The sequence below is a fragment of the Ornithorhynchus anatinus genome, chromosome 9 (genome assembly GCF_004115215.2).
Source record: "Ornithorhynchus anatinus isolate Pmale09 chromosome 9, mOrnAna1.pri.v4, whole genome shotgun sequence".
In the NCBI taxonomy this organism is placed as follows: Eukaryota; Metazoa; Chordata; class Mammalia; order Monotremata; family Ornithorhynchidae; genus Ornithorhynchus; species Ornithorhynchus anatinus.
This window is the reverse complement of record NC_041736.1, coordinates 7,851,700-7,872,503: the sequence shown is the minus strand read 5'-3', so window position 1 is coordinate 7,872,503 and position 20,804 is coordinate 7,851,700. Positions and strand designations below refer to the sequence as shown.

The window sequence follows — 20,804 nt, the reverse complement described above, 5'->3', positions numbered from 1 at the left end:
TTGCCGGTCGTGCCTCTCCTCCTCTTTAGATGGGGTATTAAAGATTTTCTGTAACTAGACTCGGATTCCCCATCTCAATAACCCGATTACAAGCCTAGAATCATTATCACTTTCATTGAAACAATAGAAGCCAGGGCAGGAAAATGATCCTGTTGCTTTTCTAACATTTTCTTATAATAGAAAGTCCCCCAATACTTCCTCACTCAGCTAGAAAAATGTACCGAATCTCTTGCTTCCAAGATATATCTACTTGGACATCTCAAACTAAACATGCCCGAAACAGAATTCCTCATCTTCTCTACCAAGCCCTGTCTGCCATTTGCCAAGGCAGATGATGAGCCGCCCTCTTTCCCTGGGCGGAAAGGGGGCTTTCCACTGGGTCTTGCCACATAGAGTCCTATTTATTGATCAACTACTCTGTGCAGAATGAACTAAGTGCTTGGAAGAAGAGCACCATGGAATTAGTAGATACAAGCACTGCTGTCCAGGCGCTTACAAGATAAGTATTCCTTCTAACCTCCTATAGATTTGCCCGTCACCCAGGTCCAACCCAGCAAGACGAAGAAAGTGTGAGGTTGGGCAGTGGGCAACTCCTGTTATTTCCTTGCTCAGAGAGCAACATCTTCAACTTTCTATGAGGATAAGAAATTGGAACCCATCATCCAGGCAGGCTTTAATGCCTTCAGAATTTTTCCCCACTCCTGTAGGCACTTGGGAGAAAGTGTACACTAGAGATAGATCCCTCGCGGTGGCTTAAACTATAGATCAAAGAAGACTGTTCATTAGAGTTTAGTACGGGGCTCTTCACACGGTAAGTGCCCAGTGAATACGATTGATTGAGATCGCTTTGAGAAGCAGGGTGGCCTAGTGGATACAGCACAGGTCTGGGAGTCAGAAGGAACTGCGTTCTAATGCCAGCTCTGACACTGACCTGCTGTGTGACCTTGGGCAAGTCATTTCTCTGTGCCTCAGTTTCCTCATCTGTATAATGGGGATGGAGAGTGTGAGTTCTATGCCGGACATGGACGGCGTCCAACCAGATTAGCTTTTATCGATCCCGGTGTTCAGTACAGTGCCTGGCACTTAGTAAGCACTTAACGAATGCCATAAAAAAAGGAGGAATGCTGGTCTCTCGGCAAAGGCAGACAGATGGAGGTTTGCAAACATGAGTGAGAACAGAAGAATGGGGACCGGGAAGCTTACATCACTGTGCAGAAATCTCATCTTTGGAGCATCATTTGAAACCTTAGGGATCTCAGGAAGAGAGGTACAAGGTGCCAAGAACCCAGGATTCGGAAAAAGATATCGATGTACCTGGGTCTCCTTCACAATTATTCTCTTTTTAAGTGAAAATGATAGATTTCCATTTGAGTCATTAGTCTGCAAATAGAAAGCGGGGAATGTTCCTAATTGGGCTTGCTCTACCTAATTATTTTGAAACACGAAGCTGGTTCGGCTGAAAGTGAAGGGTTTGATTCATCGGGAAAAAGCTTTCATCGGCAGGAAAGTTATTCCTGCCGCCTCCATCTCTGAATAATGTGAACACATCTCGGTGTGGCATGTTGAGAATTTGTAATATTGGGTTTCAGGTGCTATGTAGGCAGCTGCTGTCTCCCAAATTATAGTCTGAACATTGCGGAAAAACATTTGACTTCTTTGCCTGGAATTAATTTCAAAGAAGGCTCAGTTCATTCCCACGAGCAGCTTTGGAATTGTAAGCATCACCTTTGGGATTTCCAGGGTGGGGTTATCTCGGTTTTTTCCCTGGCTTAACTTGCGATACCTCCATTCTTCCTGAGCTCTGTTTAAGAACAGATTGTCTGTCGTAAAATGCAGTGTAGACTCTTAAGCCCAAAAGAGACTGTAGGTGTAAACTTTACAATTGATATGAGGAATATCCAAGGAAGGGTATATTAGCTGTGAGGCATTTCCATGTGAAAAGTCTGAAAGCTCGCTGGGTGGGTTTGAATAATTCCCAAGGAGAGAAGTGATGGCCAGAGATCTGGAGACAGAACTAACCACAGCAAGCCTGTGGTAGTCATTTTTGGCCATTCCATGGCCTTGCACCCAATGACTTCCGGCAGGAGGGAAACAGCCTGACCTAGTGGATAGAGCACGAGCCTAAGAGAAGGACCTGTGTTCTAATCCTAGTTCCACTACTCTGCCACGTGACCTTGGGCAAGCCACATAACCTCCAAGTGCCTCAGTTACCTCATCGGCAAAGTGGGAATTAAGACTGTGAGCCCCTTGTGGGACATTGGGTCCAACCTGATTAGTTTTATCAGTTCCAACACTTAATACAGTGCCTGGCACGTAGTAAGCGCTTAATGAGTACCATAAACAGCAACGAAAAAGTAGTTCCGTTATTTCTCCTTTCTACAGGCAGCATTGGGAGGGTATGGGGTTAGTCTTCATGGCCCTGAATCCTATGGTTTTTATGTAGCCTGCTTTCTCCATACCAAGAAAACAAATCCAGATTTTTTCAGTCTGATGAATACATATTTGCCATCTTTGAAAGGCTTTGTCACATGAGACTCAAGGCTGAATATGAATCTGCCTGTTTGGTCCATTTTCTCCTATTTTCTATTTCTCCCTCTCTTATCCTATCACTTCCCTATTCTTTTTCTTCTCTCTATCTCTTCCCTCCTCTCACTCATCCCCCCTTTCTTCCCTTTTTTCTTCCTCACCTCTCTCTGTGTGGGTATCTTCCTTCTCATTCTTCCATCTCTATTTTTTTTTTCTCCATCCCATTCTATGACACACTACCTTCTGCCTTGAACGAAACAGTTGGAAAACCCCAGTATCCTGGACAGGCTTTTCATTTTTCCTCACACTAGTTTAGATAAATTGGCACAAATATAAGTAGTCACAGCCGGACACGACATGTTGCCATACTCATTAGCAGGCCATGACTCCGTATTATCACTTTGCTAAAAATGCAATCTGATTATTTCCCTACTGGCTTGAGGTGTTACATGAGACAGTGTCCACTTCACAGAATAGGATTTTAAAGACAAGACTCTACTTGAGCATTCAGTGCACTGCCCCAACGTTGAGGCAAAAATCAGCAGTTCATCATGGGGTGATGTGGGATGAGACCAAATGTGTAGTTTGCATTCCTATTTTAAGATTGGAGGCTGAGGTGTGAGGTGCTGTGTGGCTCTCTTGGGCTGCACCAGCAGTTTGTGCCCAGGCCTTGATTTGACATGGAATTCTTGCAGAGCCCAGCCTCTTGAAAACAACTTGCATTCTCTTCTGAAAGATAAAGGAAAAGGAAAAGATGAGGCAGAGAGAGGGGAAAAAATATATCTATATATATATATATAGAGAGAGAGAGAGAGAGAACATGAACCAAAGCGGCAGATTCACATTCAGCTGCAAGTCTCATGTAACAGAGAGATAATTTCAAAGAGGGCAAATAATAATGATGGTATTTGTTAAATGTTTACTATGTGCTAAGCTTTGTTCTAAGCGCTGATAATGGTATTTGTTAAGCACCTACTATGTACCGGGTACAGTACCAAGCAGTGGATTACAACCAAATCGGGTCAAACACAGTCCTTTGTCCCACTTAGGGCTCACAGTCTCGATCCCCATTTTACAGGTGAGGTAACTGAGGCACAGAGAAGTGAAGTGACTTGCCCAAAGCCGCACAGCTGACAAGTGGCAGAGCTGGAATTAGAACCCATGACCTTCTGACTCCCAGGCCCGTGCCCTATCCATTATACCACATTTCTTCTTTCATTAAGCTGCAAAAATTGGGATTTCTTTTCTCAACATGGGTAAGGCAGCATCATTAAAGAATGTTTGGATTCAAGGCTGTGGAGACTAATAATCCCATATCCTCCGGTCTTGGAGGACAAGAAGGAATCATGGATTCTGCAAGTACTCGGAACGGCTGCTCATCGAACTTCCTCATTCACATCTCTAGAAGAAGGAGATTGGAAACAGAGAACATCAGGGTTTCCGTAAGCCTGCCCACGCTATGGACCACCAATGGCTTAATATACTTAATATACTTAGTATTTCATTTAGAGATATTTTTGTGGATATAAAATTTCCTTCCTTTTTTACCCATGTCCGTAGCCCTTTTCAATTTGTTCAATCAGTTATATTTAGTGAGTGCTTATTGTGTGCAGGGGACTGTACTAAGCTCTTGGGAGAGTGCAACAGAATATAATAGACATATTCCCTGCTCACGATGAGCGTACAGTCTAAAGGGGGAGGCGGACTTTAATACAAATAAATGAATTCTCAAAATTCCAATTGATTCACCTAAGAGAATTTTGAAATCGAGGGCACATGGAGGGTCCACAAAGACATTTGATGCAGTTTAGGGACCCAAATTACATTGGATAAGCCTGAAATATCTCCCTACAAATTAATCAATCATATTTATTGAGTGCTTACTGTGTGCAGAGCACTATATTAAGCACTTTTCATTCAATAGTATTTATTGAGCGCTTACTATGTGCAGAGCACTGTACTAAGCGCTTGGGATGAACAAGTCGGCAACAGATAGAGACAGTCCCTGCCGTTTGACGGGCTTACAGTCTAATCGGGGGAGACGGACAGACAAGAACAATGGCACTAAACAGCGTCAAGGGGAAGAACATCTCGTAAAAACAATGGCAACTAAATAGAATCAAGGCGATGTACAATTCATTAACAAAATAAATAGGGTAACGAAAATATATACAGTTGAGCGGACGGGTACAGTGCTGTGGGGATGGGAAGGGAGAGGTGGAGGAGCAGAGGGAAAAGGGGAAAATGAGGCTTTAGCTGCGGAGAGGTAAAGGGGGGATGGCAGAGGGAGTAGAGGGGGAAGAGGAGCTCAGTCTGGGAAGGCCTCTTGGAGGAGGTGATTTGATTGGAGGAGCACTTGAGAGAGTACAGTGTAAGAGAATTGGTAGACACGTTCCCTGCCCATATTGAGCTAATTACAGTGTAGAGAGGGAGAGAGACATTACTAGAAATAAATCATGGATATGTACACAGGTACTCTTAGGCTGAGGGAGGGTGCAGATGCAAGTGCAAGGGTGACACAGAAGGGAGTGGGAGAAGACAAGCAGGTTGAAAAATCATTTATATTTCCTGCACTTTCTATTTTCAGAGTACCGTGCAGCAGCAGTCGGCAACCTTTAACTAAACTTAGCAACTTGCCGGCTGTCTGACAGCTTCAGTCACCAGGAGGGAAAGCTGGAGTGTGGGATGAATGTGGATCTGATGAGAGAGTTTCAGGCAGAAACTCAGTATCAATCTGGTTTAACACAGTCTCAGTCCCCATTTAACAGATGAGGTAACTGAGGCACAGAGAAGTGAAGTGACTTGTGCAAGGTCATATTATTATCACTATTATTATCGCTCCCAAGTCGTCTTTCGGCCTTAAACCTCAATCTGCTATTGTTACCTGTAGAGTGGAATAATCTACGAGGCAGAGCCCAGGGCTGCTTCAGGAGAAAGAGGGACCATTCAATTCCTCATTGTTCTCGTCTCCTGGTATCTTTTGAGCCCCACAGAGGATGTGGATCCTCAGAGTTGCCATGGATTCACCGAACGATGAGAAATCTTTCCTTTCACATGATAATTCTCAAAGGAAAAGCCCAGGGTCTAAAAATTGGTCTCATGGTGAAAGTGTCCGGACCCCCAGTGACCAAATAATGATGTCCAAGAGAGAAAAACCTCTCTTCCTCTTCAATCATTAGCTTGCCAGAATTTAAACCTGCCCAGAGTTGTCTAACACCTACATGAGCTTCATCTCTTCAGGATCACTGTAATGTGGGGCCCAGCAATGAGTGGGAAGAGCGTTGCACTCTCTGAAAAGACAGCTGCGAATCAGGTTTTGGGTAATATCAACGGGGAGCAGGTTTTCTCATAAAACTCTCGCTGGGCAGCCACGATATTAATCTTTCACCACGGGGGTTCTGAGTCAGTGCTTCCGGCTCCCACTGGTGATAGTTCGGTTTATCGCTTCAGCCTTCTGGTCTTTCACAGGGTGGTCAACCTCGCACGAGCATGATTTTAAAGAATGTTCAAGAATACCCATAACTTCTGAGTTGTTTGTTCTCACCCATTGTCCCACTTCAAAGCCATCGGGATGAGTTGAGGGCAGCTAGGTGAATTTGTTGCTAAATACGTGTTTCCATATCAGTGGGATTTTGTAGGGGAGGAGACGGAGAAACTCCCAAGTGGCCCGGAAGCATTTTAGTCATGGATTTGAGGATCATAAGAGCACACGGCAATTCCCGCTCTTCCTGTCCATCCACCCCCCGGGTTGAACTCCAATAAACTCTGGGGCTAAGGAGAAAGCCTAGATCTTGTGGCTCCATAGCTGGGATATGCCAGTCGGTCTGGAGCAACATTGGCTTCAGAGCCAGGGGAAGGTGGAGACTTGGCAGAAGTGAAGGGACTTCATCTTCTCAAGCCCCTGCCCTTCACCCCTAGTGCTTAGTACAGTGCACCGCACACAGTAAGCACCCGATAAATAGGATTGAATGAACCCTGAACAGGGTGACTATTGATCCCGTGTTGAATCGGACAGTTCAGTTTTCAGCTCGCCCAAGCCCTTTTTGAGGGTTTTTTTTTTTTAATGGTATTTGTTAAATGCTTCCTATATACCAGGCAGTCTACTAAGCACTGGAGTAGATACAATCTAATCAGATTTGTTGTACTCTGTGACCCTCATGGGGCTCACAGTCTTAATCCCTATTTTACAGATGGGGTAACTGAGGCAGAGAGAAGTTAAGTAACTTGCCTAAGATCATAAAGCAGATGAGAGGCAGAGCTGGGATTAGAACCCAGTTTCTCTGATTCTCAGGTCTATGCTCTATCCACTAGGTCATGCAGCTTCAGATAAGGCATCGGGCAACTTTGATTTTTTATTCCCAAATCCAGCCACCCTCCACCTTGGCTCCTGCCACCAATCCTGTCCCTTAGGGTGTATATATCTGTAATTTATTTATATTAATGTCTGTCATCTCCTCTCTACTGTAAGCTCATTGTGGGCAGGGAATTTGACAGTTTATTGTTTTATTGTACTCTCCCAAGTGTTCAATACAGTGCTCCACATACAGTAAGTGCGCAATGAATGCGCATGAATGAATAAGAGGCTCTAGAAGGGGAACCCAGAGGCTCTGGAGCAGCGGATCAGGTGGGGATCTTCCCGGTAACAAGCTCAGTAAAGCTTGTAGAAATTGGAAACCAGAATAAACCCAAGTAGAAATTCAATCAATATATGGCATTTTTTGACTGCGTGCAGAGCACTGTACTAAGCACTTGGAAACAAAAGTACCAGCCACATCCCCTGCCTATAAAGAACTTACAGTCTAGAGGGGAAGGCAGACATTAACGGAAATAAAGAATTTATAATATGTAATTTAAAGATATGTACATAAGTGCTGCGGGGCTGGGTGTGGGGTGAATATCAAATGTTCAAAGATCCAAGTGTACAGATGACACAGAACAGACACCGAGCAGGAGAAAAGAGGGTTCAATAGGGGAAGCAAACCACCTTCTTCCAAGGAGAAAGGGGAGCACCGGGGAGGCGAGCCAAGCCAGGCGGTACGAACACAAAAGACATTGAGGGGAAGGAACTCAGCCAGGTGTTGGGGGCTTCCAGTAGGAAACAAGCCAGGTTGGATCCAGAAAATACCAATATCCTTTCTGAAGCGCATGCGTGATCTGACTGGAGAGACATGAAGGGGGAGACAGAGATCACTCTTGAGATAAGAAATTCACCTTCCTTGCCCTCTTCTTCATTCATCCAGCTTCCCTTTGGCCAAAAGGTGATGAGTCGTGCCCTAGAGAAGTGCATTTGGGAGATTAACCTGCCTTTGCCTGCTTCCCCAAAGATGTCTGGAAAATATCCTATATCTGTTCTACTACTGGCCTGCTTTCCAACTTCCCTTCGGCAACTAAGTGCTTGGGGTTTGCTGGCCACATGTTTAGCCCTACATTTAAGCTCTTGGGCAGCTCTGCTTTGAAGGTACTGCTGTCTGTTTCTCAGTGGCATATTTTGCTGCCTTAAATTGCCCCGTCTGCTCTGTCTGTTCTGGTACATTTAGCTAGGTTTGTGTGGTGATTTTTATTTGGACAGAAGTGCCAGAGTGTTTTTACTGCTATCCTCTACTCACTTTCCCCATGATATGGAGAGAGGAGGAAATGATGCTTAAGAAGATGAAATGGGCCATTGGTGAACGTGGGAGTCAAGGAAAACTCCGGGGAGTCTGAACTGCTTCCTTCCATCTGCCTGGTCAAATAATCGAGGTGATGGAACTGATGAGATGGACTTGCGTATTTTAGGACTCAGGTGCATTGTGACCGTTCGGGAACTAAGCAGGGAGGTGGTGTCGGGGAGAGCCTGAAGAATGGATTGCCCTTCCAGAAACTGAATCCTTAGGAGCTAATCCGCTCTAGCACTCCTGTGGACCCTGGTTCCACTCTGCCTGAGGGTGGAAACCTTATGATCTGAGAGCTTCACAGAACACAGAGCAATATGTGCTGCTCATTCTGACATCTTTTCAAATGATAGGTCCCAGCTGTCCTGAGCCTAATTATGTCCCCAAACAATGATCGGCGCTGCTTCTAAAATCCCTCAAGAGATTGTGGTAAACCTTTTCAGGGCAGGTTTAACATTTGTTATAATCACCTAACAATCGACAATATTTTGTCTCTATTAAGGCTTAATTGCTTTTTTTTCTTATTCAAAGAGTTGACTCTTGTTTCACCATGGGAACGGCCTTGAGCGCTTCATTTTTTGCCTTGACAGTGGCCTTGAAGAATTTGATGATATTTTAGTTCTTACAAAGGTAAAAAATGCTAGTCACAAAGAAACTTAGGTCTCAGAGCATGTATATGTTTACCATACATTAAAATCCTTTGAGATAAACTCAATTGCCAGCTAATGAGAGTTTGTGTCAGTAATACACACACCCTGGAAGAATTTCTGTAAAAGATGGCTGATGCAGATCTGGGTTTTTTTGAAGCCATTTGGATCGTAATTGTACCAGCTCTATCTACTGAGGAGATGAGTTGCATTTTTTATCAGTCACCACCAGAACTGTTTAGAAACAACAGCCCATTTCCTAGAGAGCGATTTAGTGAAAGTATTTTACCTGTTGAAAAGATTTTCACGTGGAAAATGGATTCTGTGGTACAGACCTAGCCCTTCTTGGTACGCAGAAATCATTCGGCTCGGCGTTTCGGGGGGAGGCACAGCCACTAGAAGGGTCATCCCGAATCTGGGCCACCTTAGGGAGGGGAGAGGAACAAACCATGGCGAATCAGTACCTGGAATGTGAGGGCAGTTCTGGTTGCCGGTTGGTAGAAAGGAGAAGAAAAGGGACCGAAGTACCGTCTGAGGGATGTAGCTGCTTCTATGTGAGGTTAGTCCAAAACGGATTAAGACTCTTCAGTGTGGAACGATGCGTGCAGAGATCGTTCATGACCGAAATCTAGAAAGCCATGAGGGATGTGGACCAGTCACTGTAGAACTGTTCCCCAAAGGCCAGACTCAATAGAAGCCAAAGGAAACACTTCTTCACACAGCGGGCTTTAAAACTAAGGACTCTGTAACCACAGGAAGTTTTCCAAGCTGAAAATATCAGCGTGTTCATGAGGGATTTGTCAAAATATATATTTATAGACGAGCGATCCATCATGGATTATGGACAGGGAATGTTAGGGATGTAGAGGGAAAGTCTGAGGGGGAATTAAGGGTGCTAGGTGATCCATCCCGAAGCACTAAAGGCACCATCAAGGTGAGCCATCCGAGGGGCTGCCTTGGTATCTTAGTGACGTAAACCACAAAGGGCACCATAACCCAGGAGGTAGTTACCTTGGTAACCATTGCAATCTTCCCCACTCATCTTAGCCAGCTATTTTTCAGGATTCCTGCTGGGTCTGTCCATCTCACGCACTGGCCAAAGAGAAGCAGCGTGACCTAATGGTTAGAGCACAGGCCTGGGTGTCAGAAGGAGCTGGGTTCTAAACCCCGTTTGTCTCTTGTCTGTTGTGTGACCTTGGGCAAGTCCCTTTGCTTTTCTGTGCCTCACTTGCCTCATCTGTGAAATGATTAAGACTGTGCATCTCAGGAGGGGCATGGACTATGTTCAACCTGATTAGCTTACATCTCTCCCTGCGCTTAGTACACTGCCTGGTACATAGTAAGCACTTAATAAATGCCATAAAAAAAAAGAATGCTCATGGTAGTTCTGTAGTCACCACTGATAATATAGCCCTGGCAGGCATTCCCATGCATGCTGAGCCAGAACTGGAACCCGGGGCTCCTGATTCCTAGAACCACACTCTTTCAACTAGACCAGTAGCACATCTTGTCACCCAGTGTGATGTGGCCATTGGCGTCTGTAGTGTCACGGGTTCTGAAAGGAGCCCAGTTCCAGACCTTCACAGTGAAGTCCATTTATTCATTCACTTGTATTTATTGAGCGCTTACTATGTGCACCCCACTATACCAAAAGCTTGGGAGAATACAGTACAGCAATAAAAAGACCCATTCCTTGCCCACAGCGAGCTTACAGTCTAGAGTGGGGGAGACAGACATCAATCCAAATAAATAAATGACAGATAGGTGCATACGGGCTGGGGCCGGGAGGGGGGGAAGAGCAAAGGGAGCAAGTCAGGGCGACGCAGAAGGAGGTGGGAGACGAGGAAAGGTGGGGCTTAGTCTGGGAAGGTCTCTTGGAGGAGTGTGCCTTCCATTAGATAAAAGGAGATAAAAACCTTGTTGGACAGAGACGGTGTCTCATCTGATCATCTTATATCTACCCCATCTCTCAGCCCTGTGCTTGGCTTATCATTGTGCTATTCTCATTGCACTCTACAATCAGTGAAGTTTAATTTTTTCTTTTGGTGGTATTTGTTAAGCGCTTACTAAGTGCCAGGAACTTAGTAAAAAGTCACATGTCACGGGATGCTGTACATCTCTAAAACGGACTTAAAAATGGAGGAATGCTTGTGGCATTTAAGACCTATGTGTCAAGCAATGCGATGTGTGGGGGTAGATACGGAAAACTCAGATTGGACACAGCCCCTGTTCCGCACGGGGTTCTCAGTCTGTCATGGTGATTCTCTCTAAATGAAAATCATGTATTGGTTTCCAAATTCTATTTTCATTTAAACTTAAAAGTCCATTTCCTTCAGATTCTGAAGCCCACAACAGCTCAATAGGCCTCGCTCACAGTTGACAGTCGTTTTCCCTGTCTGAGCCTTCTAATCAACTTTTGTCCCAAACAATTTCCATACACCTGGCTCAGATCTTATATCACCCTGCGGGGATAATCGTATGAGATGGATATATCTGCTACTGATCTTTAGATTTATTAGATTTCCTGCCATCTCTATTACAGTCGTGTATCTTTGCTTGCTGTAGACATTAAGAAAATATTGTTTACTGGCTAGTAGACAAAGATGGGGTGATGTTTAAATCATTTTCCTTACCTCTGAAATAGATAAGACTCAACTCGGAACTACTGGAATGAAAAAGCTATGTAAACAAAATGGATTGTTGTTGAAAAGGAAATCTTTTCATGTGCCAAAGTTCTGTTGAAGGTAATGAAGTTATACGTTTTAAAAAATGGTATTTGTTGAGTGCTTGCTATGTGCCAGGCACTGTTCTAAGCACTGAGATAGACACAAGTGACTCAGGTGGGACATAGTCCCTGTCCCACCTGGGGCTCATAGTTACAGATAAGGTAATTGAGGCCCAGAGAAGTGAAGTGATTTGCCCAAGTTTCCTCAGCAGACAAATGGTAGAGCTGGGATTAGAACCCGGGACTCTCTGACTTCCAGGCCAGGGCTCTATCCACTAGACTGTGCTGCTCTACTGTATTGAAGAATGAAATAGATGTTGGAAGGACTTTAGCACAGTGTTTGGATGGGTGGCTCTGAAAACGTAAGATAGCGGGGAAGGGGAATAAAGTTGTGATTTCTTTCTTCATGCCCCTCCCTCTGAGATTCTAATTTGCCTCCTCAATTACCCACCAAACTGTTCTGAAATTCTGACTGTGGGATTCTCATCATGCGATGATGATGGTATGCGGAAAGAACTCAGCTTGACAGCATCTTTTGTTTTGTCAGTCAAAACCCATTTGCCTAACACTCATTTAGAGAGCATAAATAAGTGCTTCCGTCAGACCAGTTTCTGAATCACCTTACTCCTCGTGTCACGAAAGACACTAAGACCCTCCACAATATTAGTCCTTTGACCGTGGTATTAATACAGTACAGCAGGACATCCAAGCAACTGCTGAAACTGGGAAATGAAGAGCAGCGGGGGCAAAGGAGATGTTTTTAAGGTCACCGTAAAAACCAGCCCTCAGACAGTGCTGAAAATCCCTGCTGAAAAGTCGGAGCTAATTGCTCAGGGTAAACCAGCATGGGACACCGTTATCAAGGAAGGAGTGGCTCTTTTTGAGCCAAAGCTCTGGGAGGAGTGGGGCGGGGAGGCGAAAGAGAAAAGATAGTCCCAGGCTCTGCAAGGAGTAAGCCTGACCACACAAGAGACGGCATTTTTCTCTGCACACTGTGGCCGGGAGTCTGGATCCCCCATTGGCCTTTTCAGCCACACATCAATCAATCGATCAGTGACTGAGCACTTACTGTGGGCAGAGCAGCATCCTAAGCAGTTGGAAGAGTACAGAGAGTTGGTAGACACATCCCTGCCCACAGCGACCTCGTAGTCTAGAAAGGGAGACAGACATTAATATAAAGAAATTGCAAATAACGTACAGATGCGCTGTGGGGCTGAGGGTGGGTGAATAACACGTACCCAGAGGGTACGGCTCCAAGTGTGTGGACGATGCAGAAGGGAGATGGAGTGGAGGAAAGAGGTGAAGCTAATAGGTGAATTCACCATCAGTGGTGTCTTCAGTGAATATGAAGAGCAACTATATATAGATCAACTATATAGAGTATACTACTGCATTGCCTCATAAGAAGAATTTAAGGAGTCCCCAGTGAGGTTTCTTTGTCTACAGAAATGAAATATGGTGCTAATGCTATTTTTGTCTGAGATTTGGTGGGAAAACAGAATGAAGAAAGCCTAGGGGAGCAAATCTCAAACAATTTTATGATTTGATTTTTGAAACTATCCTACTGAAGAGCTTATATTATGCTCCCCATGACTGAAATCACCACTGTCTAGAAATAGAATGTTTTTTATATACCTAATTAATCCCCAGACGTGAATAACCTAAACATGTAACGTTAAAGGTTAAGATCCCAAATGGTCTTGGAAAAAGTATGGCATGTCATTATACGAGCAGCTTAGCTGATAAATTTACAACAGTACGCTCTAACTAATTTATTCTGTAGGGAAAGTATGGTTGAGAAGAGTCCGTGCTTTCTCCTCTGAAGGCAAAAAATGAGTCTGGATGCCTCATTCAATCTGGTAGGGCTCAGACAGGAATCAGTTGAAAAAGAGTTTGGAAATGTCACGTATGGGGTGGAAATCTCACTGTCACCAGCAGAAATCTTCCTACCAGAACAAGACGGGTGACCTAGCCCTTTCTGTTTTGGTTTCAGCTGATGTCTATGCGACAGTCACCAGGATTCACCAAGCCACAGTTGGGCAAGTTTCTGTAAAATGGGGATTCAGTACCTTTTCTCCCTCACATTTAAACTGGGAGCCCCATGAGGGAGAGACACTGTGTCCATCCTAACAAACTTGAATTTACCCCAGTGCTTAGTACTGTGCTTGGCACACAGTAAGCGCTTAACAAATGCCACCATTATTATTATTATTTTGAACGGATATGGAGATAGCATAATGAAAAAAGTATGCTAGATGGCTAGAGTTGGGTGTCAGTTGTTGGGATACGTACACAGTTATGCTTTGCAATCCGGGTATTCGTTGAACACTTTGTGGAGGGAGAGAAGGTACTGAATCCCCATTTTACAGAAACTTGCCCAAGGTCACACAGCAGGCAAGTGGCAAAACCGGCCTTATGGCCCAGGTCCTTCTGAGTCCCAGATCTGGGCTTTTTCTCCTAGGCCATGCTGTTTCCCAAGGCTATAGAGCAGGCAGGCGCAGAGCTGGGTTTAGAACCCAGGCCTCCTGGCACCCGATCCCAGTGCTCTTTCCACTAGACCTTGCCATTCCACAGTGCTCTATACCCAATAGGCCTCAAATACGATCGATTAATTCAAAAGGGGATCTCAGTTATAAGTGTGTGATCTTTGCTTTGTAACGCACCCGGGGTAGGGTGATATAGAAGACCCGATCAGTGGGGCAGTGGAGGGGAAAATTACCGTCTTGCAACCTAAAGCAGCAAAAGTAGAACTAAAAGCTGAATCCGGTAAAATAATGGTTTGGAGAAAGGATTTCATTTATTAAAAAGGTCCCACACACTCCTCACCCTTTGACAACTGAAAGCTGATTTCCCAACTCCACTCTGCACACCCGTGAAAACATTCCCCTGGTCCAATAAGCCAAAGCAAAATCCATCTGACATCCTATGCGGTCCCTGCTTTCGGGCCGAAGATGCAATTTATCATCATCCCATTATGTTGTACGGTCCAGGGTTCTTATCTCTTCGCGGGGACTGCCTAAGCCACTTCACATATCTATCTCTGGAGCTGTACTCATCTCTATCTCGTGTTCAGATTAGAAGACCTCAGATTGTCTCTCTGATGTTCATCACTCTGCCCCGCGGTTCAGCAAAACGAAATAAGATTCCGAAGCTTATTGCTACAGGGGTGAGCCGGTTCTGAAGAAACCCCCTCTTTCCCTGATCACCTGATCCAGCTGCGAAACTCACATCCCATTATTAAGGCTTAAATGTTTCTAAGAATGTGCTTCCTCAGCCCATTGAGACTTATAATAAAGGAGAAGCGCTCTAGGTAAATGGTGTATCATAATAGGTCTGTTAACCAGAACTGTTTTCACAGGCAAATGCCTTAATAGAAGGCTTAATATTTAAGCTGTTAGGAGGGAGCAAAAGCCAGTGGGAGAGAAGAAAATGCCTCCTTTGACTTTCTAGTCTGCATTTTAGGAATGTGGGTGAATATATCATCTGGAATCCCCCATTAATTGATGTCACATTCACAATCCAAAGGTCACTCTTGTCTAGAAATTTAATTTGTTGATAAAAAAGTAAACCTTTCTGAAATTTCTATCAAGAAAAGTGTTATTGATGATCAAGATGGGATGATGCAAATCTTTAAATCTTGATGAATAGCGATAACAGGCCCACAGGTAATAGGAAGTACGTGGAGATCTTTACATGTCCCGATGAAACTACCGGCACGGATGGGGCATTTCCACACCAGTTCACTTGGGATTGCTCTCCCAGTGAAGGGCAAAATTAGAGCCAGGGAACCATATCCAGCTGCCTGTTGATTCTATTTAACCCCCTCAGGTTAAATGAGGTCGACTGGATCCACTCTACTAACCTGCTTATATGTCTTGTGAATTTGGGTGAAAATGGGAAGAAATCCAATAAGTAATAGCAGTGATATCTTCTGAGCACCTATTGTGTTCAATGTCCTGTACTGAAAGCATGGGGAAAGGAGAATGGAAGAAAGAGAATCGTTCTCTGTCCCCCGTGAGCTTACACTCAACTGGAGGAGTCAGGCATAAGATAACGACTAATAGGATAATCAGAGTAAATAATTGATTGTACAATTGATTATGCATACATATATGCACATGCTAGGGGAGGATATGGGTATGGAAGTGTTAGTGATGGTTTTTGGTTTGGTGTGATTCGATGAATAGTTTTAGTGATAGTGATTGTGATGGTATCAGATTACTAAAACTCATTTTGTAGCCCTCCAGGCCAATTAATTGTCCCCTCCCCACCCCCCCCCCCCCGAGCTACACAAAGACCTTAGCTAAGGTGATCCATCATCGTGTTTTCAGCTGGCTCGAACATTGGTAGTTTCGGTTCCAGATACCTTCATATCTAGTATTTCTATTTTCAGTGCCAAACTTCCTCTGCTGCAGCTTGTTCTAGTTCCATGGCCCGGAAGCTGCAGTCATGTCTACGGGGATGGGGGAGGTGGGGCTTAGTCAGTCAAAAAATAGTATTTTTTGAGAGCTTACTTTGTGCAGAGCACTGTACTGAGCATTTGGGAGAATACAATGTAATAATAGACACATTCTCTGCCCACAACAAGCTTACAGTAAGCTCAGCGAGTCTTGCTCTCTAAAACAAAGGACTTCCCGAAAGAGAAGTTAATGAATCTTCTGAACAGGCAACTGAGGGAGGCTTGGCATCACCAACCCTAGAGATCTTTCAGACTGGGATAGAGCCATCGGCTTTCTTGGATAAATTAGCCATTCAGCCTGTCTGAAGGCTGGGGGCTGGATCAGGTGACCGCTTGTGGTTCTACCTGACTCTGATGTTTATTCTGTTAAACTGTAAGCTCCTTGAGAGCTGAGATTGTGTATTGTAGTTTCCTAAACACTTAGTTCAATGCTCTGCATAAAGTGCTCTGCAAATAACACTGATTGATCAGAAAAAAAAAATAGAATACCTTTTTCTGGGTAAGCAGGAGCTCAGTAGCTTTGGGTTATTAATCATTATTGCTACTATTAGAAATAGTAGCAATCACCACTAGTGTTGGTAGTTAAATTTCTTCCAAGTGCCTTGCGAATTTGAACAGATTAGTGTATCACTTTTTTCCCCTTTGAAGAAATTCATATCAGACTGCTATCAATAGGATTTATACTTTCAGACTCTAAAGAGAGATTTTGCTCACCAGACAAATTTTCTCAGCTCTAATTATAGCATGGCTTTTGCAGCTCTATAATTAAGAGTGAGATGCAATTTTATACTCCTACCATCAGCTGTACACAGTCACTCCGCATTTAGCCTTGTATTTATGTTCTTGGGGACACTTTCTTCCCAAACTTTGTTGAAATCCGATTGAATTCACCTGTTGTTCAGGGCCAGATGCAATGGATGTGTCAATTCTTAAGAAATATCTAAAAGACTATATCAACCCCTTCTGCAGACTTTTTTCATGTTGAGTAACTATTTCAGTCCTTGAGCAACAAGAGTTAGGCTGTTTGCCCACCATACTTTTCTTTAATTTTACGGGGAGATATTTTCTCTTAATTTTACTACTATTTCTCCTCCCTACCCCCTTCACTTTCTCTCCTGTCACAACCACAGGGTGATGATTTGTTCCTTCCAAACTCAATTCCATTAGTTTTGCAAGCTCCTCTGGGGCAGGAACTCCATATTCTTCTTCTTATACTATCTCTACGACTAATTAATATTGTTGTTATCATTATTATTTTGGGCTCACTATGTGCCAGCATTGTGCTAAACACTAATGAGGAAACAAGATGATTGGATTATACAGTCTCTGTCCCTCAAAGGATTCAGTCTCAAAGGGAGGGAGAGCAGGTATTTTATCCCTATGTCAGAAAAATTAAGTGACTCGATTAAGGTCACATAGCCAGCAAGTGGTGAAGAGAGCAGTAGAACTCCCGTCTCTTGCCTGTGGGTCCCACGCTTCTTCTGCTAGGCCACACTGCCTCCGTTCTACTTTTATCATACTTTCCCAGGTACCTAGAACAGTGCTTCCCACAAGGTAGATACCTATGAGGGTGTTGCCTTTAACCTAGAAAGACTACCCACTCTGTTTTCAGGGGAAATTTTGTACCCTTCCAGAATAGAATAGAATAGAAGCAGTGTGACTTAGTGGATAGACCACTGACCTCGGAGTTAGAGAACATGGGTTCTAATCCTGACTCCGCCACATGTCTGCTATGTGACCTTGGGCACTTCACTTCCCTGAGCCTGAGTTACCTCATCTGTAAAATGGCGATTAAGAGTGGGAGCCCCTTATGGGGCAGGGACTGTGTCCAACCTGATTAACTTGAATCTACCCCAGCACTTAGAACAGTACTTGGCACGCAGTAAGCATTATTATTATTATTATTATCATCATAATAGGCAGCTGTGCCATGGGGAGGGTGACATGGACCTCCCGGCCATCCAAAAACGCAGTCCCGAGAAGCCACGGAGGCGAGGGCAGGCAGGTGGTGGTACAGATGGTGAAGCGCAGCGATTGCTTTTTTGGACACCTGGGCAATGCCCGGGAAAGCCGCCAGGACCGAGGCTGGACGCTGTGGGTCTCGCGTCCATCTGTCGAGACTCTGGTGCAGGAGATAGCCTGCAGGAGTGCAGGGCCAGAGTTGGAAGTCCTCACGGCCAACTCCTCTCTGCTGAGGGAAGAACAGCGGCTCTGGCCATTGACGCCACATGCATTCCAGACCCCGGAGCCGTCCAGAGTAAAATCAGCTGGATTGTTGCGTTTTCTGCAGCACTCTGTGGTTCACACAAAATAGGCAGACTGTAGTTGGGATTCTAAGTGGGGTGAGGGTCAAGTTCCTACCAGGGGTAAGAACTGACTGGATCATCCTCACAGGTCTCTGGATCCTCCTTTGAATAGGACTTAGTAGTCATTCACTCAATTAACATTTAATGATGATAATACTGATAACAACTGTGGCATTTATTAAGGGCTTACTATATGTCAAGCAGCATACTAAGCGCTGAGGTACCTACAAGATATTCATTTTGTCGTGGGGCTCACAGCCTAAATAGGAGGGAGAACAACTAGTAAATCTCCATTTTACAGGTGAGAGAACTGAGGCTGCGAGAACCGAGGTTCAGAGAAGTTAAGTGACTTGTCCGAGTTCCCGTAGCAGACTAGTGGTAGACCTAGGATTAGAACCCAGGTCTTCCGACTCTCGTGTCAAAGCTTCTTCATACCTTTTAAGTACTTTTTTTTTCCGCTAGACACTGGGGAAAAAAATGTCCAGAGGAAGTGGGATATGTCCCACTGGTCCCTAAGGAGCTCAGTCAATCAATGGTATTTATTGAGCACGTACTGTCTTCAGAACACTGTACTAAATGCTTTTGAGACTACAAGAGTTGGTAGACATGTTCCCTCCCCACAAGGATCTTATTGTCTAGAAGCTCAGAATCTTAGAATCAATTTTGGGGGGCTGGAGGTAGACATACAAGGTGAGTTGAAATAATAAAAAATGCAAGAACAGCATAAGAGAAAAAGACAATCAATTACATTTATTGAGCACTTACCTTTGCCAGAGCACTAAGCACTTAGGAGAGTACAGAATTGGTAGACACATTCCCTGCCCTCAAGGAGTTTACAAGGTATGATTCAGTGTCTGCAGTGGTATTGTGTGATAACAGGAAGATCATTATTGCTTTGAGGATGACAGCGTCCAGAGCCGAGGTTAGAGCCAGGTCCTTCTGACTCCCAGGCCAGTGCTCTTTTTTACTAGGCCACATTTCTTCTCCTTCTCTGACAGAGCTGCCAGAAAACCCACGGCTTCCATTCCCCAAACTTCATTCATTCCTCCAATGTGCCCCAACTGAACTCTATCCTCTCCCACATCCTCCTCACCTGACTCCCCCAAGATCCCTGACCAGTGACCAGCCTCCCGGACCGTCTCACCAGATCCAGGTCCCTCCTAAATCCCCAAATTTTCGGACCCTCCAATCTTACCCCACCCATGTGCCAGCTTCTATTTTGACCTCTCCAAACCCTGACTCCCCAGGTCCCCCAACAGACATCAGCGGGGTATGGGAACCGTTGGGAGTTTGGACCTGCAAGAGAGGCAGCGAGGTCTAGTGGAAAGAACACAGGACCGGAAGTCAGGAACTAAATCCTGGTCTCGATTCTGCCACTGGCCTACTGTGAGACCTTGGACAAGTCATTTTATCTCTTTGGCCCTCAATTTCCTCATCTATAAAATGGGGGATAAATTACCTAGTGTCCTTCCCTCTTGGACTGCGAGCCCTGAGTGGGACAGGAGCTGAGTCTACTCTGATTGCCTTGCATCTATCTCAGGGATTAACACAGTGCTTGGCACAAAGCTAGGGCTTAGAATATACCATCATTGCTATTGCGGGTGGTATGATGGACAGAGGGAGGCACATTTGGGGAGTCCATAGGGGTCAGGAATCACGGGAATGGAGGGATGACAGACTTCAGTCTTCCAGCTCTGAGGTGGGAAGTAAAGACGTGGAGAGAGGCTGAGGTGAGGACAGGGGTTTCTCCATTAATTTAAAATTGGCCATGAAAATGAGCCTAAAGGACACCGAGCAGCATTTTGAGGGACATCACAATAAAGTGTGTATCTTTTCCAGTGAAAAGAATTTTCCAGCTAGAAAGTTTTGCAAACTGTTCCTCCTTCCTTTCTCTGTAGCGTACACCCTGGAAAGTGAGCTGGTCATTTTTTTACGCAAGCTGCTTTGTCGGGTAAGGCACCCGCTAAATCATGTCCAAACACAGGAAGTGCAATCAGATTTGGTTCACTGAGCAGCATGATTCATTTAATGCTGGAGATTTAAGTTGTAGGGAGACCCTGTACTCAGAGGGCGGGAGATTAATAATGGTTTTATCTTGCTAATAATTCACTGAGTCTTACAGTGGTTCTGGCCTAGATAAATAATAATGCAGGGATTTTCCTGAACACTGATCTTCCTCAAGTTGCATTTGGAATCTCATCAGTGTCTGGATCAGTCACCCAAGTCCAAACAAAATCTCTGCCTTGGGGGCAATTTGGTACTGTCCAAAATATGTTCTGTCCATAACCCAAGAAGGCCAAGGTATTTCCCATCACTGGCCATAGGAGTCTTTGGCCTATAAAGCAGCGTGGCCTACTGGAGAGAGCATGGGCATCGGAGTCTAAAGGACCTGGGTTCTAATCCCAGTTCTGCCACTTCTTTGCCGTGTGACCTTGGGTAAGTCACTAAACTTCTCTTAGCCTGAGTTACCTCATCTAGAAAATGGGGATT

At 44.6% G+C, this 20,804-nt stretch overlaps 1 long non-coding RNA gene across 2 annotated transcripts in view; it reads right to left on the bottom strand.

The window, feature by feature from the left end:
• Positions 1–2,667: 2,667 nt before the first annotated feature.
• Positions 2,668–20,804, bottom strand: part of LOC114814174 — a 40,836-nt gene continuing 22,699 nt past the window's right edge. Inside the window, exons 1-3 of one of the 2 annotated variants that reach the window (XR_003761919.2) lie at positions 9,836–9,920; positions 9,114–9,248; positions 2,668–3,255 (exon numbers count right to left, since the gene is read on the bottom strand). This is a non-coding gene — a long non-coding RNA (uncharacterized LOC114814174). Of the gene's footprint in view, positions 3,256–9,113; positions 9,249–9,835; positions 9,921–20,804 lie in introns of those variants that run through there. The other variant, XR_003761920.2, reaches the window with a different exon arrangement.